At 40.3% G+C, this 24,358-nt stretch overlaps 1 protein-coding gene across 22 annotated transcripts in view; it reads right to left on the bottom strand.

Annotated features, from left to right (window-relative positions):
* The window catches only part of EMC2 (ER membrane protein complex subunit 2), a 345,419-nt gene that overhangs the window by 42,280 nt on the left and 278,781 nt on the right, over window positions 1-24,358 (bottom strand). For 10 of the 22 annotated variants that reach the window (XR_013997057.1, XR_013997060.1, XR_013997061.1 and 7 more), the window contains 4 exons: window positions 6,757-6,908; window positions 4,158-4,205; window positions 2,961-3,160; window positions 2,072-2,164 (listed from right to left, as the gene is read on the bottom strand). The gene's annotated coding sequence lies outside the window, so the exon portion shown is untranslated. Of the gene's footprint in view, window positions 1-1,810; window positions 1,973-2,071; window positions 2,165-2,960; window positions 3,161-4,157; window positions 4,206-6,756; window positions 6,909-24,358 lie in introns of all 22 variants that reach the window. The other 12 variants (XR_013997056.1, XR_013997058.1, XR_013997065.1 and 9 more) reach the window with 4 other exon arrangements.

Below are 24,358 nucleotides of genomic sequence, written 5' to 3'. Positions count from 1 at the left end.
CTAAAAGTCAGGTCTCTTATATTCATAAGTTAATTGAAGCCCAAGGCAGACTGCTGCAGAAATCACCAGGATAAAGGAAATGTTTAATTATTCAACTCTTCTTTTGTTTTGGTCATTTGTCTTGATTGTGTTTTCAATGCCCATAAGAAAGAGCCACAGATCACAAAAAGCTGGATCTAATGGTGGTGAAAAGAGAATTAAATCCCAAGATAAGTGCATTGTTTGCACTGATATAGGCAAATTATAACCTAAGTTACCCCAAATCACTACAAACTAGATTATTTTTTCTGTTAGTATCAGGAGACGGGGAGATAATGTGAATGTCATGACAGAATATTCTAGGAACCAAGATTTACTCATCTAATTCCAGAAGAGGAATGAGCTAGAGATTATTGGATTAGCAGATGATGATCCTAAGAGCAAACATAATTGTTTTTCTTCTAGATGTGTTTACTAGTCTAGCAGGGAGGAAATAAATAAATGTTTCAATAAATATTCTGTGTATTCTTCACCTGATTTTTAATACAGCCATTTGGCCCAGGCAGCAATAAATTCTCCCTCTGTTTAATCCATAACAATATATTCAGACAATGAATTTTGTAGAGTTTTAAATAAATACTTAAATCCTAATGCTAATGTATATTTTGATAGCCTGCTCTTAGTAAATATAGCTAAAGAATTATTTTGAACAATATTTTTACTTTGGTTTTTAGAATAAGATATGCATAAATAATTAAATTCCTTAATTCTCAGCTAGAATCTTTCTTAGCATTTCCTCTAAATAACACCGTTGATATTTCCTCTGAGACATGCAAGGGTTATATTGGCCAGATTGTGCAGGTGAGACATTCTGAGTTTCTCTCTGCTTCTCTCTCCAGGATTGGGAAAGCATCGCAGTTTGCCCTACAATTAAACTCTTCAACAGTCACAGTTTGAGCTTTTCGTTTAGCTAATTAGCACTTATTCTTCCAATCGCATTATTGTCACCCATATGGGAGAGGAGCAACAGATTGCATGTCTGTTCCTTTTGATTTTTCTGCTAAACTGTAAAACATGGTGTTTCCTTTCTGGTTTCTTGTCACTGTTCTCTACAACCAAGAGAAATTGTCAGGCAAAGAGGAGGAGTAACTCAATCTCTATGGAAAAGTCTTGATGTACCTGCCTTGACATGTTTGAACATGGAGGGCTCACCTATACAAAACAATGTGTGTTAATTAAGAATTCTCATGACAATAAAGGTAGCAGGCAAATTGTTTTCTGGAAATCACTGATGGCCAATGCCCTGTGTATACATCCCTACATTTGTGTATATAAATATGAATTACAACAATGGCTAAGTTATTTCACCTTGCTATCTGTTTTGAAATAGTAAAACTGTTTTAGATGATATTTTTTGTTTATTATTGATAACAGATAAATTTTTATCTCAGCTATATAGGAGCAGTTATTTATTAATCAATTTCCAGGCAGGAAGGCTCACACAGATGGGACTTTTGAAGCAAATCCAATAAAAGGACAGTCTACAAAGGAGTGAACAGAAGATAAAGAAACCAGGAAAAGGTGTAGAAGCACTCACAGACTATTGGAAAGTGAAAGGCATTACCACCTCTAAGCCTAAAGAAGCAAGGAGAGGAAATAGTGCTACTTGTGCCAGGTAAGAAAGGAACATAAGCAAGATGGGAGCAGAAATACCTTGGCCTCTACTTCTACTCTTAATCTTTATTCACTGCCTGATACAGGGAAAGGAGGTAAGTATTGGTGTACAAAGTGAGAAGAAATAAACTTGTTAAATAAAAATACCACTAATGACCTGGCTGGTGTGGCTCAGCAGTTGAGCGTCGACCCAGGAACCAAGAGGTTACCAGTTCAATTCCCGGTCAGGACACATGCCCTGGTTGCAGACTCGATCCTGAGTAGGGGGTGTGCAGGAGGCAGACAATCAATAATTCTCTCTCTCCCTCTCCCTTCTTTTCTGAAATCAATAAAAATATATTTTTAAAAAACATTAAAAAAACATAAACAATGCCACTAATGGAGTATAACCCGAGACTACTGTAAAATTCAATTTTACCTTGTTGGCCTGTGTTGTTCAGTTGTGGTCAGAGATGAAGATGATGTAAATTTCAAGCATCATTCTAGGATATAGCGAGCACTGAATCAATTTCTGTTGAATAAAGAAATGGGAAATTTGAATCATCGATTAGAATTTTTCAAATTTAAGTTATAACGCTTTGGTTCTAATTTGACAATATAATAATTTTTATATTTCTAAAACTATTCTTTATAAAATCATTCTTTTTCTTCCCAGTGCCTGATTCTAATCCTAGAGTTAAGCAATCCATACCTCTAAACTCACTGAGTTATGTAGGCCTCATATTTTCCACTTTCAACCCAGAATGCATAATTCAGATCCACCAGGTACCCCTTAAAAGAGGCTGGAGGAATCCCGTCCCTGGTCCTTGCATTCCAAAGCAGAGGAACACACTAGTATTGATAGAATTGCACGATACCTAAATGAAGCATTAAACATTATATTTTTTTCTGTTTTATTCCAATAAGGGAATACTTTAAATTGGAAACTGGCCTTGTGTCAAGGTAGAGACAGTCATTTTCTGTGCTGGAAATACAGTTAAATATAAAAGTGAGAGAGATTTCAATGCAGTGAGAATGAAAGGAGCCTTTTTGATAGATTATGAGCTTCTCTGTAGGCTATTCTGTAAATATCAGCTGATAATAGTAATGCCCATTCAGCGAGTGCTTACTGTGTAGCCAGGAGGGATGGTGGGGCCTGAAATAAGCTCTTTTTCCCCTACCATTTGACCATGTTTTAATGATAATAAAATCAATAAAAATAACAGCCACTATCTATTAGGTGCCTAGTACAGCCTCATTGGCATCCTCTCAATTATCCATCAATTTTATAAAGTTGGCATTAGTATAACATTTTACAGATCAGATACCTTGCTCAAGGCTAGATAGTGAGAGCAGCAGAGGACGTAGTGAGTAAGTAATAGAGTGTAGTTGGAGCCAGGTTGTCTGATGCCCAAACCTTTGCTCTCAACCATACACTGACAACTCTCTTCTGACTTTCATTTGATTTAACACAATTTTGGCTGAGATTAGCAGAACTCACGTCTCCTACTTGGCCTTGCAGGGTGCTCTAGAACAATAAAATGTACAATGAGAAAGTGAATTTTTGAACAAAACACTGCCACCGTTGAACAATAGTGTATTATCATTCTACTCCATATTCTTGTTCCACTCATGCGTATTTTCAAAATGTGGCCAGAATCATTCAACTTGACCCATTGCTACCTTTAAATAGAGTCAGCTCTCTCACGCAGCTCTGAGCAGCAGCATGGGTGACAAAAACCATAATTGGTCCAGGTAATTCTTGTTTATTTTGACTGCTGTTTTCCATATTAGTACTTAGTCTCTAATCTAGTGGCACATTTGGCCTTATTTTGCCTTCCTTTTCTAGCTTAGTAGAATAATTCTCCCTCTTTTTTAAAAAGAAAAATTATTTTTAGAGAGAGAAGAAGAGAGAGAAACATCGATTTGAGCGAAACATGGATTGGCTGCCTCCTGCACTCCCACAAACCATCTACTGGGCATCATGCCAGCAATCCTGGCATGTGCTTTGGCTGGGAATCGAACCAGCAACCTTTTAGTGCACTGGACAACACCCAACCAACTGAGCCACACAGGCCCTGGTGAATGAGTCTCCCTCTCAAACTTTGATTGTCTCATCTTCTCATGTCATCATTGGTAACCGCTTTGAAGGAATGCACTCTCTTCTAAGTCTGGCCACTCAGATGCTTCCTTCCAACCAAGCCAATCCCCAGTGTAATCACAGGGGGCAAAGTTAGGCCTAACTTTTTAAAAAGGAAAAACCTTTACAGAATTAGACATATTTAAATGTGTCAATTTCCACCTATTCTCTTCAAATGAAGTTTAATGAGTTTTTGTTCTATAACAAGTATTTTGATCCCAAAATTTCTATCTAGGGTTCTGATTTTACATATATCAGAGAACAAGGCTTCTTGTAGAATGTTTTATAGTAAATATTCCATTAATTTCTAACAATGCTTAATAATAATTTTTAATATAGGCAAAGAGAGGAAGGTCTCATAAAAAGATCTAATCTACATACTCACCTCACAAATTCTAGAATGTTAGAGCAAGTGATGTAAAAACAAATAAACCTGCAATTAAGAGAGACAGCATGTTCAGTGGTTAGACACATGAGCTGTAGGGTCAAATCTCCTAGGCTCAGATTTCACCTGTAGTATCTACTAGTTGTATGACTTTAGACAAATTTCTCAACCTATCTTTCATTTTGTTTTATCTGTAAAATGGCAGTTATTATAATTATAGCACCTAGCATATGGGGTCTTAGGAGAGTTGAGTGATAAGACATTAAAGCATGGGAAACTCTTAAGAGTAATACCTAGCATAGGAAGTACTTGATACATGGCAGCTGTCATTCTAACCAGCAACTAGCTATGTGACTATTGCAAGCCACAGACCTCAGGAGCTCACTGTCTTCCTCCTGAATCAGCATCAGCCTTTGATCTAGACGTCCCTGTTGTCTCTGATAAAATATCCTCTCACTAGAAATAGGCTCCCTTGACCAAATGGTGATCAGTTCAATTCTGGTGGCATCTCACACATTTTAACATTTCTAAGCTCTAGTGTGAATCTCTTCACTCTTATTATTCCCCATGCATGATTCGAAACGTACTACCATTTGTCAGGTAGCTGCAGTAACTCCTGAGAAACCTCATTCTGTCACTAGAGATACAGCCTCTGAGGATTTGTCTGTGCCGTGTGTCACACTTTGCAGCCTTCACTTTAATTGCTCAGCCAGAGTGGTTGTCTTCTAAAGAGAGGTCATCCTAAAACCAACACAGGTAACGTGTTTCCCTCTCTTCTCCTGTACTCTCTTTATGGGCTCCCTTCTTCTTTAGGATTAAAGACAAAAAATCATAGAGAGGAGCCATTCAAAATCCATGCCCCTTTGGAGGATATAATATTTGAGTTCAACATGGGAGGCAGGCAGATGTAATATCCTGATTCCACCACGTATTCACTGTACAATGCAAGGCATTTTCCTTGATATCTTTGAGCCTCAGTAAATAAGGGATATTATGAGGGTGAATTAAATGAGATGATGCCTCTAATTGTATATAGTAAACTTTCAAAAGTGGTATCAATTCTCACTGTTTTTCCATGTTTCCTCTCTGCAACTATGTCAAGATCTTTACACTCATGTATTTATCAGTCTATTCTCCACTCCCTCCCCCGCCCCAAAAAGCACATCCTCTTAGTGATCTACTCTGAATCCTACTTCACCACCTCATATGCTCAGATTGTGTACCCTGCTTTTCTCATTAGAACACTTCTGCTTTGGTAATTTTCCATGTTCCTTTCAAAACACTTATTCCAATCCCTCTGCTTGATTATCTGCAGCTCCACACAATTGAAAGCAATTACCAATCCATTCTGTGCTAATGTACGGGAGTACAGCTTCAGTAGCTGCTCTCACTTGCCATAAAGGCCACTTTTCTGAAACACGAGGAGAGCTCCTAGAGCCGCTGGTGAGACTAAGATTGGGGCTGATGTAAAACCTGCCCAGCTGCCTGTGACGGATGCTCCCAGCACAACCACTGTCCCAGCTCATTCCAAAGCCTGAGGGTTCGGAAGCTGAAAGGAGTCCCTGGTACCAACCAAGAGGGAGAGAATCTAAACAAAGTACCCAAGTCAGGCGAGGTGGCAAGTGCAGAATAGAATAATGCTTGAGGATATGGGTTTTAGAATCAGACAGGTTTAAGGTCAGATCCAAGCAATACTGCTTTCTACCTGTGTGACCTGGAGCAAGTTATTTGAACTTTTCTGACTTTTGTTTTATTGATTTAAAAACATGAGGATTGCCGAAACCGGTTTGGCTCAGTGGATAGAGCGTCAGCCTGCGGACTGAAAGGTCCCAGGTTCGATTCCGGTTAAGGGCATGTACCTGGGTTGCGGGCACATCCCCAGTAGGAGATGTGCAGGAGGCAGCTGATCGATGTTTCTCTCTCATCGATGTTTCTAACTCTCTATCTCTCTCCCTTTCTCTCTGTAAAAAATCAATAAAATATATTAAAAAAAAATAAAAATAAAAAAAAATAAAAACATGAGGATTAACAAAAGAGTACCCACTTTTTAAAGAGATTCTATGCAAATGGCATAATGCATTTGAAAGGGCTTAATAAATTGTCTGGCATATTATATTATTATCATCATAATTATTATAAACATATATAGCTGCAGAGGTACGTACGTACATATGTGAAGTTGTGTAAACATATATGTACACATACATCTTCAGCTGCATGTCATATTTATAATTATGATAGTAATAAAATGTACCAGACCATAATTATATAAAATATTCATTCATCTCCTTCTCTACTCCCGTGATGCCTCCTTAAGAGGCTGTTATGCCCTCCCTGAAATAAAAACAGCTTTTAACTGGTCATCCTGCTCTGCTCTGGCATCTTCCTACGCTATTATCCAAAAAGCTGTTAAAGTGGTTTTTTTAAAACATGTAAACTACATCATGTCACTCTTCTAGTCAAAATGACTTTCCATTGCATTTAGGAAAAACTCTGCTCTCTGACAAGTCCTCCTCGTGTGGTATCTCTTCTCCCCGCCCCTCAGCTACATTTCAGCCCCATTAGGCTTGCAGGTCCAGGTGACCTCTCTCTTCCCTACCTGAGGGCCTTCACACGTGCTCTTCAGCAAACCACGTGCTTGTTATCACATTCCATTTCTTCAGGTCTCAGCAATGTTTCCTCGGAGAGATTTTTCTTCACCTCCCAGTCTTCATTCCCCTTTTGCATTCCTCTGTAGCACTGTGAATTTCCCTTTAAAAAAATATTTTTATTGATTTCAAAGAGGAAGGGAAAGGGAGAGAGAGAGAGATAGAAATATCAGTGATGAGAATCATGGATCGGCTGCCTCCTGTAAGCCTCCTATTGAGGATGGAGCCTGCAACTTAGGAATTGAACCATGACCTTCTGGCTCATAGGTTGATGCTCAATCACTGAGCAACACCAGCCAGGCTGAATTTTCCTTTAGAAAGCTTATCCCTATTTGCATTTCTAAATTTATGTGTTGGATTCTCTTTAATATCTGCCTCATGACCAGTCTGTAAATACAGTGAGCACAGGACTCATATCTATTTTGTTCATTTCTTCAAACCAAGTCTCTAACCCAGAGTCAGACACATGGCAGATGCTTCAGGAATATTTGGAGAATCAGTACTGAGTGAAAATGACAAATATAGGCAGGAAGCTCTTTCAGCTCTTTCCTTATCATACTTAACACCCTCAGCAGGATCTTCACAGTAGCAGTAGCTATGGTGGGAATTACTGCTGTGTGCCAGCCCCGTGCTACACTTTTTTATGTATGTTCTATTTAATCTTCAACATCATCCTACCATACTTTACAGACAGAGCAGGCAAGAAGTTCTAAGTAGCCCTAACTGGTTTGGCTCAGTGAATAGAGCGTCAGCCTGGGGACTGAAGGGTCCCAGGTTCGATTCCAGTCAAGGGCATGTACCTTGGTTGTGGGCATATCCCCAGTAGGGGTGTGCAAGAGGCAGCTGATCAATGTTTCTTTCTCATCAATGTTCCTAACTCTCTATCCCTCTCCTTTCCTCTCTGTAAAAAATCAGTAAGATATATTTTTTAAAAAAGAAGTTCTAAGTAATGCTATTAGAAGCATGGATTCTTAAAGTTACTCATAAAAAGGTGATTAAGACCTTGTCTTACATTTCTTCAGTACTCAAAGAGCTCAGGGATACTCTGGAATAGGCCCCAGAAGTATTACTTTATATTCACTCAATGATCCAGTTTGAAACTTGCACTCAAGCATTCCCATCCATGTTTCCCCTATCTTAGGAGACTTTAAAATATTTTGAAGATACTAGTCTCATGTGATGGGTGACAATAATAGATCTAATCCCTCATAGGCTACAAGAGTAGGTTATCGAAGATAGCTATCAATCTCTTTAGAGATTGCTTTAGCTGAGGAGAGCTGCTTCAACCAAGATCATATGCTTCCCAGAGAGACCCTCATCTAATGATGGACAGAGGCAGGGATATAAAGGTCCAGCTATTACGACTCCAAAGGGCCATCTCTGACGAGCTATTTTAGCTCCCAAGCTTCCCCTGGGTTGGCGGAAGACGTCACCCAGCCTACCTCACAGTGTGATTTCTCCTTCTGCCCATTCCTGATTCTTCCCTCTCCCTCCCAATGAGGACGATGATGGTAGATGTGGTAGTTGCCTCCCAATATCTATTATACACTTTGCATTTGATAATATAATTCCAAATTTTAGATGGGAATATTGAAGCTAGAAGAATTTATTTCCTAAAGTAATGATTTCCTTGCAAGTTGATATAGCTAAGGCACTATGTTTTGGTCAAGAAAATGTAAGAAAAATGGTTTTTTAAATTTTATTTTTCAACTACAGTTAACATTCAATATTATTTTGTATTAGTTTCAGGAGTACAGCATAGTGGTTAGACAATCATATACCAAGTATTCTCTCCGATATTTCAAATACCCACATGTCACCAAACAGAATTATTACACTACTAGAGGCCCAGTGCACAAAAATTGGTGCACTCGGGGGGAGGGGGGGATCCCTCAGCCTGGCCAGTCTGGGACCCCTCGGGAGATAACGCCCTGCTGGCTTAGGCCTGCTCCCGGGTGGCAGAGGGCAGGCACAATCCCTAGGTGCAGCCCCTGGTCAGGCTCAGAGCAGGGCCGACTGGGGAGTTGGGGCGCCTTCCCCTGTCATGCACAGAGCAGGGCGGATCGGGAGGTTGCAATGCCACCCTCCGGCATGCTCAGGGTAGGGCCGATTGGGGGGTTGAGGCACCGCCCACTGTCACACTCAAGGCAGGGTCGATGGGGAGGTTGCAGCACCACCCCCTGTCACCCACAGAGCAGGGTCGATCAGGGGGTTGGGGAGCTCCCCCCTGTCACTCACAGAGCAGGGCCGATAGGGGAGTTGGGGCACCGCCCCCTGTCACACACAGAGCAGGGCCGATCAGGGGGTTGGGGCGCCACCACTGTCCCACTCAGGGCAGGGCCGATGGGGAGGTTGTGGCTCTACCCCATCACACACAGAGCAGGGCCCGTGGGTGGGGGGGGGGGTTGGGGCGCCACTCTCTATCACCCACAGAGCAGGGCTGATCAGGGGGTTGGGGCGCCACAACTCTCACACTCAGGGCAGGGCCGATGGGGATGTTATGACTCTACCCCGTCACACACAGAGCAGGGCCCGTGGGGTGGGGGGTTTGGGGGCCCGCACCCTGTCACACACAGAGCCGCAGGGTGATCAGTGGGTTGGCGAGCTCCCCCCTATCAGGCACAGAGCAGGGCTGATCAGGGGGTTGGGGCGCCTTCCCCTGTCACGAACAGAGCAGGGTGGATAGGGAGGTTGTGGCCCCGCCCCCTGTCACACAGAGAGCTGCAGGGCGATCAGGGGGTTTGGGCGCTGCCCGCTGTCATGCTGATCCCGGTGCAGGGAGGCATATTACCCTTTTATTATATAGAATAGAGGCCTGGTGCATGGGTGGGGGCCGGCTGGTTTGCCCTGAAGGGTGTCCTGGATCAGGGTGGGGGTCCCCACTGGGGTACCTGGCCAGCCTGGGTGAGGGGATGATGGTTGTTTGCGCTGGTCACACACCCTTCAGGGTGGGGGTCCCCACTGGGGTGCCTGGCCAGTCTGGGTGAGGGGCTGAGGGCTGTTTTCAGGCTGGCGGGTGACGGAAGCTCCCAACCGCTCCTTTTTTTCTTTTTTATTCTGGGCCAGCTTTAGCTCTGAGGCTCCAGCTCTTAGGCCTCCGCTGCTGAAAGAAGGTATCTGGTTTGTTTCGGTTCTATAATCGAAACTCTGTATCAACTCCAGCTCTGAGATCCCAGCTCGCTGAAAGCAGGTTTCTGGGGTTTTGCTTAGCTTCTATATTTGTAACTATGTTTCAAACTGCAGGCTCAGAGGCCGGCAAGGCAGGCGGGGAACCTTGGTTTCCTCAGTTACTGAAGCAAGCAAGCCTCATGTTAGTTTCAAGCTGCCTGGCTGCTGGCCGCCATCTTGGCTGGCAGTTAATTTGCATATTGCCCTGATTAGCCAATGGGAAGGGTAGTGGTCGTACACCAATTACCATGTTTGTCTTTTATTAGATAGGATTATTGACAATATTCTTCCCTATGCTATGCTTTACATCTCCATGACTCTTCTCATAATTACTAATTTGTACTTCTTCAGCCTTTTCACCCAGTCCCCCAAACCCACTCCCCTCAGGCAACCATCACTCTGTTCTCTGTACCTATGAGTCTGTTTCTATATTATTTGTTAATTTTGTTCTTTAGATTCCACATATAAATGACATTATATGGTATTTTTCTTTCTTTGTATGACTTATTTCACTTAGCATAGTACCTATTAGGTCCATTCATGCTGTCACAAATAGTAAGATATTATTCTTTTTCGTGGCTGAGTAATACTCCATTGTGTACTCTCTAGGACAGTGATGGCGAACCTATCACACACGTGTCAGAGGTGACACGCGAACTCATTTTTTGGGTTGATTTTTCTTTGTTAAATGGCATTTAAATATATAAAATAAATATCAAAAATATAAATCTTTGTTTTACTATGGTTGCGAAGATCAAAAAATTTCTATATGTGACACGGCACCAGAGTTAAGTTAGGGTTTTTCAAAATGCTGACACACCGAGCTCAAAAGGTTCGCCATCACTGCTCTAGGAGATGGAGCAACATGCTAAGCATGGCAGCAAAGCAAAATAAGATCCTGGAACTTGATACACACAAAGCTACAGCAGCAGCCCAAACTATCTACTACTAGGTTTTTCTTTCAGGAAAAAAATAAACTTCCATTATTTAAGCAACTTTTGGGAAAGGTTTTTGGTTTAGTTTTTTATTTATAGCTGAATCTAAACTAAAATAATATACAAGAGCTATGGGGTAGAGGGATATTGACAAAGGGTAGAAGCAAAGGAAATTTCCAACATGAAAACAAACATTCCAGGAAAAAGTAAAACATGTTTATTTGGCCTAGAAAGCCAATTGTTCAGATAAAAGCATGAAAGCTATTTCCAAGAAAATACGTGGAACTCATAATTCATCTGACATGTTTGATTATCAAGAAAATTGTACTGAGAGGCATTTTAAAGAGCTATTGGAAACTGAAGAAAACTTAGATCGTCAAAAACATCTAAGTGAAAAATAAACAAAATGTTAGGAATTTAGTAGCTACCGAGGAAATGAATTGTATAAGAAATCAAAAGCATCATAGCACTTTACCTGGTATAGCATAAACATCAATTATGTAGTTGTCACAGTGAAAACACTGAATATTCTTTTAATTAAAAGTTGAAGTGCAGTAGTCCCCACTTATTTGTGGTTTTGCTTTCCTCAGTTTCAGTTTCCAGCAGTAAGCTGCTGAAAATATTAAATGGAAAATTCCAGAAATAAACAATTTAAGTTTTAAATTGGGCACCATTCTGAGTATCCTGATAAAAAATCTCAAGCCGTCCTGCTCCCTTCCACCCAGGACATAAATCATCTCTTTGTCCAGCATATCGACATTGTACATCCAGCATAATAGATATTTTGAGAGAGAGAATGCACTCACATAACTATCATTTTAGCATATTGTCATACTTGCTCTATTTCATTGTTAGTTATTATTGTTAATCTCGTACCATGCCTAATTTATAAACTAAGTTTTATCATGGATATGTATGTATGGGAAAAATACAGTATATATAGTGTTCAGTATTATCTGGAGTTTTAGGCATCCACTGTAGGTCTTGGAATTTATCCCTCAAGAGGATTTGTCACTATAAGGGGGGACTCCTGTATATTGAGATGATGTGATGGTTAAGGGAGGAGAGGAAAATTGTGAGTGAAATCCTTATATACCATAATAGAACATTTTTGTTGATGAAGAAATAAAATGTAGTATATGCATATATTTTTAAATGACAAAGATTAGTATCTAGAAAACAAGTCAAAAAGCATTTCCCCCTGGGGTGTTAAGACAAGGGGGTTGAGTGAATGTCATATTTATGTCTTTTAACACTATATTTATTTTTTGCAAATATTTCTTTGCATATAATACTTTGATAAAACTAAAATTTTAGCCTGGCCAGTGTGGCTTAGTGGTTGAGTGTTGACCTATGAACTAGGAGGTCAAGGTTCAATTCCCGGTCAGGACACAAAACCAGGGTTGCAGCTGGATCCCCAGTAGGAGGCATGCAGGAGGCAGCCAATCAATGTTTCCCTCTCATCACTGATATTTCTAGCTCTCTCTCCTTCTCCCTTCCTCTCCGAAATAAAAAAAAAAAAATTTTAAAAAAACTTAAAATTTTATTTTCAAAAAATGAGGGAACAAAATTGAAAAGGGTTAAGAGGAAGGCCCAATGAAATGTGAGAAATAGATAGCAGGAAAGATTGAAGCAAGTTGGAAGCCTGAGAGTGCTTTAAATATTTTCGCAATGTCATTTCTTATCACATGATATGAATAAAATCTGAGCTATGACAATTATAATTATTGCAATATACTAAAATTTCCCAAGAGACCTTTAGCTTTCTGCCAGTTCACATAAGCTAAATGTCCTGAACTTTCATTCTAAGAATTAATGTTCTTCCCAGAAGGAAAGATCCGTGCTGCATTCATTTCTAGAATTTGCCATGTTACATGCTACTTCAAACTTCAAAAGACATTTAAGATCCAGGATTGCCAGGGGGAGGTTTTTTCAATATCAGTTGACTGCCACAAACTCCATATTAAACTGCTAAATGATAAAAAAGGAAAAGGCCTTACCCATGCTTAACACAACATGAAGATTTTGTGGGACTTAAAAAATTGATCAGGTTTTCCTTTTGAGGGCTAACTTTTCCTCTTTGTGACTATACGTAATGTCTTTTAAAATATTGATCCCAGAATTATGCCTTTCATCTGGAATCCCTGATTTACATTACTTATAGAATCGCTGCTTAATGGATGAAATGAGCATGTTCTATTGATTTTTAATGTAAAATATTTCCTGGCATTTTTTCTCTATGAATTTTTCCTGCCCCCCCCCCTTTTGTTTACCCATAACACATCTCACCTGTCACTATTATTATGAGTCTTGTAAATGTTTCAATATGAGATGTGTACTTTAGTGGGGCTAACCAAAAGTTTATTCAAGTTTGTTTCCTAAATCAATAAACTCTGACAAATACTCGACTATTTCAAACTTTTTAAAAGATGTATATGTGAGAAAAAAGAGATTCCAGGTCTGAGATTCATGACTATAACACCGACACATTTCTAGATCATGCATTTCCAAATATAAATCATTTTATCTCCTGAAAATAAGAGTCTTTAAAAAATATTATCCACATTTCTACAAACATCTAAAAATGTGCATTAATTAGATAGCAACTTACCCTTCCCCCTGTAATCAAACCATTGAAAGTCAGCTTCTTTAAGGGTAGCAGATAGAACAGGAAAACCCCTTGAAATTGTCAGAAGTGCTAACCCCCTCCAGTGACTGGATTCTCTCAGCTCAATTAAAAGAGAAATAGCAAGCATATCTGGTCATGAAATGTAAAATATTTATGAGGACAAAAGACTTGTAACAGTGTCTTTCACTAGTAATTCACAGCTAGATGGAAGAAATAGTTTTGAGAGCCTGGAGCCTTTTCTATATATATATATATATATATATATATATATATATATATATATATATATATATATTTTATTTTTTTTAAAGAGAAGAAGGGAGAGGGATAGTGAGTTAGAAACATCGATTCAGCCGCCTCCAAGGTCGAACCCGGGACCCTTTGGTCCGCAGGCTGGTGCTCTATCCACTGAGCCAAACCGGTTATAGCAGTTTGGAGTCTTTTACTTCCTTATAATTTTTATGACAAAATGTACCAATGACTTGACCCAATGACTGCTTGAATTCCTGATGATTTTAATGTAGTCTGTTCCCTTCGTTCCCTCAAGAGAACTTGGATCTTCAGTATTGTTGAAAGCAGACAGAGGACAAGGAACTTCTCAGTTGACTAAAGACCATCAGCACATTGTACTTAGAAAACCGGGCATCTAGAGTGATTCAGTTGAGCAATGGCATTAAATCCTGGTTAAGGCATCTCATGGGTAGTTGAGTGAGCTCCAAGATATTTAATCCACAAGGACAATTGCTTGTGGACTAAAACACTGGTTCGTCTCTGACACTTTTAGGAAGAAAGAAAAGATAAAGATAATATTTCTTTTCAAGCTAGCCTGGACTAGGTTGGGACAAACTGGAGAATAGAGATCTTACTCATGTGTCCCTCTGTCTTTGAATTCCCAGCATCCAGCATTGGGCCTGACCAGAGTGTGTGCTCAATCAATTTCACTAAATGTGTGAGGCAATAAATGTGATGTGCAGACTGCAACATAACTTTTAAAAAATCACAATTACAGCTACACAAAGGGTGGAAAAATTAAGTTCCCTATACTTGAAATTTGAAATTTCATTTGTCTTGGTATTATTTGAAGACAGCATCTGTTCTTATTATCCTAATCATAAATCTTGAAGAAATGCATGTAATATTCTCATCTGATATGACTGTAAGAAATATGTATAAAAATAGAAATAGAGGATTCTACTTGGTTGAAAGAATTTGGTAATGATTTAGTCTGCCCCCACAGTGAGGGGGAGATAGAATAATACTGTAAAGATCCACTTAATTATTTCTAAAGTATTTTTGATAGATGGATGTTACAGCTTAGCAGATGTGACAGTGACATTGATTCTTCACAGTGACAGACTTTCATCACATATTTTACAGTTCATAATAGTGTTTTTCCCCCAATATTTAGCCTTCATTTCTACTGCTGCGTAAAGTAGTTGATTGTCTTGATTTTTAAAAGAATGGGTTTTGTCTTGAAGGCTGAGACATATATTACATTTAATTCCCGTTACGATCAAAGAAAGACAGAATTCTTACCGTGTAAGAGTTCTGGCTCTGCCTCACAGAACTAACACTCCACATCGCTATTCATTTCTCATTTGAGTGAAGCATCCATTCTAGTTAATTTTTGCAACAACCATTGCCAGATAACAAATTCCCTTTTCCTAGACACACTGAAATCAAAATGTTAAGAAGAACTTAGGGAATTAGGCTCAGTTTGCTTATACATTTTACAAAATAAGAATGTTGCTTGTGGAACTGCCATGTTCATGATATTTCATGATGAACTTGCTCTTCAATTCTTCTGATGCTTATTTTCCTTTTCTTATTCTTACTCTGAAACCCATTAACCATAAAAAATGATTAAATTGCCCTTTGTGAAATAATTCCTTCCTTTTGGTTGAGGGCATTGTGTGTGTGTGTGTGTGTGCATGTGTGTTTAGATTTTTTGTGTTGTTTTTTAAAGCAAAAATAGCATTTATTTGTAGCTTTTTGTTTTAGCTAAAACCATAGCAAAAAAAACTACATGGTTTGACATATTTTAGATTTAAGTTCTTCATTTATCAATTGATATATATATTCACTTATAAATCGGAATGAACTTTATGAGTTGAGGTCCACTTACTGCCTTTTGCCTCACTATTTATAGATATTGTTTCTCCTTTAAAAATTATTTGATTTTTTATAGAGAGAGAAGGAGAGAGAGAGAAAGAGAGAGAGAGAGAGAGAGAGAGAGAGAGAGAGAGAGAGAGAGAGAGAGGATTTGTTGTTTCACTTATTTATGCATTCATTGGTTGATTCTTGTATGTGCCCTCACTGGAGAATTGAACCCACAAACTTGGCATCTTGGGAGGATGCTATCAACTGAGCTCCCAGGGCAGGGACTGTTTCTACTTAATTTATACTGGAAACTATGTTACAGCAGCTTTCAGTTTCTAATAAATTATCCACTTACTTTACACCTATGATGAGATAGGCACTATTTTCAAACCAGGGAGAGTCAGAGAAAAATTAAACCTGGCATCTACCTCAAGGAGTCTAATGAGATAGAAAGAGGCATGAAAACATGTCACATGTGGGTGCTTTCATAGATATTAGAAAACCCAACTCAATCTAGCAGTTTGTTGACTCAAGTACCATGAAGATGAAAGGCGAGAGGAACTTCACCTCAGTTTAACTCTGATCTTCATTCTGTTTGTGATTCTTTGACCTCTTCCCTCCTCCCATGAGTCAGCTTTATTTTCAGGCTAACTTACCTTGTGGTTCTCAGCAGAAGCAGGGACTACATGCTTCCTCCTCAACCACTGACCAAAAGTTTACACTTTACCATGATTGGACTATTTTTGAGCCAAATGTGGTTGGAATTGGCTTAGGACTGTTTCCTTCTTTTCCCTTAACCAATTGCTGTAGCCTGAGGGAATGTGATTAGACTTTATTGACTTGTGCCCTTGAGCAAAGGGTAGAGTTAATTTCTCCCAAACCACAAAGCTGCTGCACAATAGAGGAAGATGGTAACCCAGAGGAAAATCCAGGTATTGTTACAGAAGAGAATAATGGAAATTGATGTTGGTAAGGCAACCAATGAATATGTGATTGGATCTAGATAGCATCAATTCTCCACCCATTCCCACTTCAAATTCAGACTAAGCATTTTATGATTATGGAGCTTGATTACAAAAATGATTCTAATTGCTCTACAGCAGTGGTTCTCAACCTTCCTAATTCCGCGACCTTTTAATACAGTTCCTCATGTTGTGGTGACCCCCAACCATAAAATTATTTTCGTTGCTACTTCATAACTGTAATTTTGCTACTGTTATGAATCGTAATGTAAATATCTGATATGCAGGATGTATTTTCATTGTTACAAATTGAATATAATTAAAACATAGTGATTAATCACAAAAACAATATGTGATTATGTATGTGTTTTCCGATGGTCTTAGGCGACCCCTGTGAAAGGGTCGTTCGACCCCCAAAAGGGTCTCGACCCACAGGTTGACAACCACTGCTCTACAGGCATAGCAATGTGACTTGGTAGGTCTTCACTTCAAGAGGTAGAGTCAATTCTACTATCCCTTGAACCTCAACTACGCTGGTGATTTAATTTAACAAAATAATGCCTTACAAATAACTGTGGCCAGTTCTGAGCTTTGTGCTTCTCCCACTCTCTTGGAACCCTGCTGCTCCCTGTGAACACCTTTGGTCTAGTCAGCTGGAGGATAAGAGACCACCACAGAACAGAGACAAGTTATCCAGCCCAGGCCATCCCAATGGTAACAGCATTTACCTCAGAGACATGACTGAGCATTTTAAGACCAGGAGGGTCTGGTGAGGAGGTAAAAGCAAGAGTTATATAGGGCCAGGTCTGCTTAGTCATGATTCTGAACCTCATAAACTCTTAAAACTAAAAGGTTTATTAATTTGTAGTAAACTCATTTTGCAGCAAAACCAACTCTGAACTTATGAAAGGCCACTAACACTCTTTCTTTATCCAAACTAGTATAACTATCCATACTTTTTGTTGTAAAAGATAGTAATATGTTTGACCACAGGGTGCCCCCTCAGATCCCACTGGTGATTTTACAAAATATATTGTTTATGCAAAGTTTTAACTTTCTAAATTATAAAAAGAAAAAACTAAAATCAAATTAAAACCAACAAAATAAATGCAAACAGAAAAAATCACTTTATCTTGAAATATATGTCTTAATAGTTTAGGGAACCTGAAAATCCATTTTGCACAGAAAAATTTTTAGCCATCCTTTCTACTTCTTCCCATCCGAGATGTTTTGATTCATAATAAGAAATATGTATTTGGTACAAATCACCTAGTCTGCTATTACTGAAAACAAATATTTCCTATAGTTCCATTATCTTTGACCCATACAGATCTAAAATATTTTAAAATTAAATTTAAAATATTTTAAATTTTTGAGCCGAAGCCGGTTTGGCTCAGTGGATAGAGCGTCGGCCTGCGGACTGAGGGGTCCCAGGTTCGATTCCGGTCAAGGGCATGTACCTGGGTTGCGGGCACATCCCCAGTGGGTGATGTGCAGGAGGCAGCTGATCGATGTTTCTCTACCATCGATGTTTCTAACTCTCTATCTCTCTCCCTTCCATTCTGTAAAAAATCAGTAAAATATATTTTAAAGAAAAATAATAAAATAAAATAAAATATTTTAAATTTTTGAATAAAATTGGGATATCTGACTTTTATTGATATCTGAATTAACTCAAGACAAAGAGCAGATAAAGCAGTTAGAAAAAGCACTTGCTCTCTATTTGCCTACAGTCTTCCCTCACTCCTATTATCTGTATCCAGCCACTCTATTTAAATAACATGTTTGCCTGGCCACTGTAAGTATTATTATTTAAAGAAAACTTTTACATCTAATATGATTTTTCGTTCCTAAAAGGTTGATAGTAAATGCAATCTTCATTACTCTAAATTTTGGTTATTTTTCTTTCTACCATCATTTAGAAGAGCCAGCGTGGGACACAAAGTAAGTCATATTCTTTGCACTATTCCCATTATATGACTGGGCCTCTATCCAGACAATTCTAAGAATTATTTCCCAACCTCCCCGATAACTCCAAATTCACTAAGAATATCCATTTATAATCAGTCATGATTATACTGAAGAGAGAAAACTGGAAAGCATCCTCATTCATCATTATAAAAGGCAGTTAAAAGTCCCTCCACTACCCTTGATTCACATGATAAATTTACTTCTCAGAATCTATTTTTCCATTGATTAACTTAATGTGATCATGATTATTTTCCCAGTTCTCACAGAGGATAACAGAAAAAATATGAGATACATTAAAAGTATGGAAGCTCAGAATCATTACTTAGACTTTAATATCATTTTACTAGTGTCAATCATGTTGTAAGCATAGAATAAGGAACCACTGTTGTCCATGTTTTTTTACTGTTTCATGCCCATGTGAAGCCTTAAATTTACAGGCAGAATAGATTGGTTCTCAAGCAGCTTAAATTTTATCTGGGAAGAGAGACCACATCAAAAGCAATAAAAATATACATGGCATACTTCTATAGATATAAAATGACAGTATAAAAAAATGTATTATGCCACTAGAATGCCAATTGGAAGAGTAATCTGATGTTGGAGATGTTGAGCAAGAAAGGCTTTTGAAAAAGTTCTTGGGTCAGATTTTGAGGAAAGTTTTAGACAAGGATTTATAGGAGAGAGAGAACAAGCGGTATTTTTGCAGAGCTTTTCCTTTCAGGAGTTCAGTCAGGCCACATTTATTCTTTTTCTGCAAGACTTTGAAGGCTATTTTGTAGTATGTTGGCAGAGTTGATATTTTTTAATGCTCAAAAATATGTAGACAGTCAAGTGTACTATATATAGAAATGAGAAAGAATAACATTGGTAATCATCTCTAGTCTCAGTTCAGTCTTGTCATTTTCCTCATTCTATTCAATAGAAACACTGCACTTTCTGCAGGAGGTAATAACATATTTCATCCATGGATACTGACATTAAGGAGCTTACAATTTCCCTTAGACATTTAGGTTCCTAAGTGAGAAATTAAACAATATGCAGTAGCCACCTCTGTTACAGGTGGGAAGCGCTCCTTATCCCCACCTGTTTCTGGGAGATGTGGGTTTCTCACAATATCACGAGAAAAGGAATTTTCTGAGACTCACAAGAGAGGATGAGTTATTGCAGGAAATTTTATTTCTGTGGAATTAAACCCCTGAGTTTCCAAGGTTCCACTTCCCTTCATCTCACCAAGGAAGAAGTCCCATTTTGCTTTCCGCAGACATAGGATTAGAGTTGTTGCCCAGAATTTCCGTTCCATGTTGGGACACAGTCCAATCCAGTACCAGGCCAGCTTAGTTCCCTGCTGCAGTTTATCAGCCCACTGTCTGTGGGTTCCGAAGGGCCCACAGCTATGAAGGGAACATGGGCAAGAGAGCCACAAGCCAAGAGTCAAGAGCTACAAGAGCCAAGGGATTGAGAATTCCTTTGTCTGAGATTATGTATACCCAAAATTTCACAGGTTTTTAGTGACTCTGACCCCTCTGGCTAATGATCTGTTTCCAGGTTTGACTGACAGGCATCTTCCCTATGTCACCCCCACTCACTGAGCATGCACCCAGCTTCCCTTTTGTCCAGTGCACCCCCCCCCCCCCACCCCCGGGGTGTTCTGCAGGGAATGGACTGGAAGTTCCCTGGGGAGTGTAAAGTTGCAGCTTCCTAGTGAAGCTGCCCAAATGATGTGCCTATAATGTAGGGCTTCCCCCTTTGCTCCTTTCCTATTATTAATAACTAGCTCATTACAATGGTATCACCTGGACATACAAGAAAAGTCACAAGGTGGTGGCTGATAAATATTAAAAATATCAGTGCAGACAAGTCCTAGCAAAGTCCATCAGAGGCAGAATCTTTGGGGGCTGGCTTGGAGGACAAGGGCTCATGAAAGAGATGTAATAGCAGGGAAACTATAAAGGTCCTCTAAACCAAGATGACTCCCTCCTATGACATCACTAATAAATGGCTCTTCTTTATTTTTTTTTTCTCTCTCCAGTAATAGAGAATTCACTTTCATAAGACATCTTATTTCAAGTTCTTAGAGAGACAACTTGGACTTATTCCTCATGCTCAGCCCCAAATTAGCCTTATTAAATCTGATCCTGCTATCCAAATCTTGAATGATAAGAACACGAAATATAAGAAGTATAAGAGCTTCTTCCTTATATTCAGCCCCAAATTAGCCTCCTTATTCAATCTGACAGTGCTATCCAGACCTTCCCTGTGTTGGTCATTCTCAGGGGCCACAGTGTATCACAGATTTGCTGGCTTATTTATTCATTTGCCCTCCAAGCTGTACTGCCAGGCCTGACGTAGCCACAGCATCAGAACTGTGACCAGGAGAAACCTCCTGTGTTTATTCCAGTGCATTAACTGTTATCACCTATTAAGTAATGGATTGTGAAGCATTGCTCTGTATAGCGTGGTAGTGAAGAGATCCAGGTTCTGGAATCAGACAAACCAAGATTAGAATCTTGGCTCTGTTATTTGTTAGTTCTCATACTTTGGGAAAGAGATGACAGCATTTTAAACCTCAATTTTTACACTATAAAATGGGTACAGTAATACTGGATACCTTATAGAGTTGGTATAAGAAAGGTGATAACAATTAGGACTAATAAAATTCTACTATTGTTATGTTTTCTGCTTTTACCCTCTTTTTTTTTTCTTTTCAGAAAAAGGGAGGAAGAGGGGAAAAGAGAAACAACAATGATAAAAGAGAATCAGCTGCCCCAACTGGGGATCCAACCCACTCACTGGGAATCCAACCATGACCTCCTGTTCATGGCTCGATGCTCAACCCCTGAGGCACACCGGCTGGCTGCTTTTACCCTCTTTAATCATGATATACAATTTCTGTCTATTTTACAAACTTCAAATTATTTAAAGCTAGTTTTCCCTTTCCTCTAGGTCTCCTCCTCTGGCTAAATATCCCAAGTTCCTTCAGCATCTCCTTGTCCAATGTGAGTTCAGCTTTTCTTCAACTTTTGACCCGCTCTCTTCTAGATACCCTATGGTGTCTTTGTGTTCCCTTTCAAATATACAGTCCTAAGAACAGACTGAATCTGGCTGGATGAGATCGTCCTTGAATAGTGGAGAGAACAGGGAAATGGAGGAAGGATATTCTCACTGTAGAACAGGGTAACGAGCAAAGAAAAAGAAACCATAATACACATGTCATATTTACAAAGCACATGGGTCCAACTTGCTAAAAGAGAGCCACAGGGGGAAAAAGACTTTTAAGGGATGGATTGGGAAGTCCCTGGAACTATGAGACTATGGGCTCTATTAATATAAAAGAAAACCAACAAAATCATCACTATAGGTGACTGATGTACCACTTGAAAACAAGCAACCACAGAATTTCTGAGCCACTCACAAATAGCAAAATGCTATAAACAGTATAACCCTTCTGTTGCTCCCCTTGGATGAAAGCAATCAATAACCCTAGAATCACCCCAAAGGAGATGGTGAAAACTTGGAGATGATTCACAAACCACACATTTCCTTTGGCTGCTGCAGTCCACTCTGGTTAGAAAGAGGTTAATTAATGACCCCAAGGAATTCCTTTGTCCTAATGTGGGCGTCTCAACTCAGAAGCTTCACCCTCCAAGTTCTTTTGTTTCTAACCCTTTGTCTTCTTGCCTTCGGTCCTCTCTCTATTCATTCAGTTTGCCCAAGACTTAGCAGCTGTTGTGATCATGCCCCAGCTCTGCTGAGCACTAGCTGTATGACTCTGGGCCACTCACTTTTCTCTTCTGTAAAACAGATCTTCACGGGACTTTAAAAATTAATTGTGAGCATTAAATGAGTTAATGTGCAGGTTCTCCACCCCTCTTGTCCAAAAGTAGAATGTTCCTATGAAACCTTTTGTAAGCTGAAATGGCCTGAAGTAAAGAAGTAATTACCATTAAAGTACATTGGGAACATTTTTGGGCATTCCCAGATCTCAGAAATAACCTACTAAATCATACCAAATAAAACCTAAAATAACACTAACATGGTAAAAGGAATGATGTGATACAGCCTACAGAGAGTAGAAATAGTATGTGTACTGAAAGATCAGACGGAGGCCTAAAACCAGGACTACAGGCTTTATTAGAGGAGAAGCACCTGCCGGGCTGCCTCACAAGGGGAGAACAGCAACACGTACAGGGGTGGGCATGCCTTTTGAGGGGCGCAATAGGAAGGGGTGGGGGGCTTAGTGTACTCGGCACACACTGATTGGTGGCTTACTGTATTGTCCATATAGGACAAGGGCTTAGGGTATTTGGCAGGTGTTGATTGCTGGTCCAATGTAGAGTCCATATAAGGTACCTGGTTAGTCACTCAGGTATTTCTGGGCTGCAGGTTAAGTCACACCCCGCCCACCAGCTGGGGGAAGGGAGGATCTATCATGTACCATGTTGTTTCACTCACCAGTGCGTACTGCCTCTGTAACAGCTTTCTGCAAACAAATGCCGACCACTATTCTGGCTTTTCACTTTTTTTCATAAAAGTCAAAATCCTCTCCGGATTACAAGTCGAGTTGGCATTAAGCCAACTTTCGAAAACCCGAGTACCTGTCTCTAAAGTGACGAGGAGAGTCTGGCAATGTGCTATTTATGTCCATTGTTAGTTACTTTGTACCATTGCTGTTCATGATTCAACAGATACCAGACACTCTGCACAGGGGATGCAAAGGTGAACAGGACAATCTCTTATCCTCAATAGCCACATTTTTCCTGATTTTGTGGGCAAGGTAATGACTTTAGAAACAGGTTCCTGGATACAATTTATTAGCGACCACTTACTGTTTTTGAAACCTTGGATGAGGCATATAATTCCTCTAAGCCTCTTTCCTCATCTATAAAAGGATTAATAAAGTCCAATTAGTTTAGAAGATATTTTCTATTAAATCAGACAAAATATGCATATATTTTGGTAGGAACTAAATGTACACTCCTTCCCCCATAATCCTGTGGCTACACCTGAGCTTGGGGACTCCGCCTTGCGTTTAGGAGGCAGGAGTGTGGAGGTATAGGGAAGGGCAGAAGCCAGGAGGTGGGAGAGAGAACAGACCTGAGGGAGGCAGGCAGCCCCACCCCCGCCCCCGGACTACATCTCCCGGGATGCTCCGCTAGAGGGAGCGCCCCGCCCCGCCCCGCCCCGCCCCTCTGGCACCGGGGGCGCAGCCCACCGGAGGAGCTCCGCGGCGTGCGGTGGCTACAAGTGCCACAGCGGTGATCGCGGGGACTTTCCCGAGGAACCCGCGGGGACTAGCGCGGTTCTGCAGCCGCACTGGGTGGCCCAAGCAGGTGAGTGGCGGAGAGCAGAGGAGAGGAGGCACTGGAGCGAGGGAGGGACCCCGGGAGCCTGCAGGGGAGCGCGTCCGCACTTTCTGCCCGAGGTGCCTGCCCAGCCTCTGGGTACTGGGCGAAGAACGCAGCCCGAGCCCGGGTGCTTCCCGAGGGTGCGGAGTTCACCCGGAATGAATTGATTGATGCCTCGCTGCCCAGTGCTTGCAGCGCGCGGTCCTGCACAGCACTCCCAGGACGCACGCCGAGGTCGCCCTCCCAGACCAGCCTCGCCGGTGTCAGTTAGTTCCAGCGCAGATATTCATGCTTTAATGGATGGCGACAGACGAGGGAGATTGCTGTCTCCTTGCTTTGAGGTGCAGTTTTATCAATTGCGCTCTTAAGCCGGAGAGAAGAAAGGGAAGGGAGGGCTGGAAAGAGCCTTTAGCAGGTCTCCTGGGATTATCTCTTCTCCGTTG

The sequence above is a fragment of the Myotis nattereri genome, assembly GCF_964212035.1.
Source record: "Myotis nattereri genome assembly, chromosome: 17".
NCBI classification, from domain to species: Eukaryota; Metazoa; Chordata; class Mammalia; order Chiroptera; family Vespertilionidae; genus Myotis; species Myotis nattereri.
This window is presented reverse-complemented; position numbering and strand designations above follow the sequence as displayed.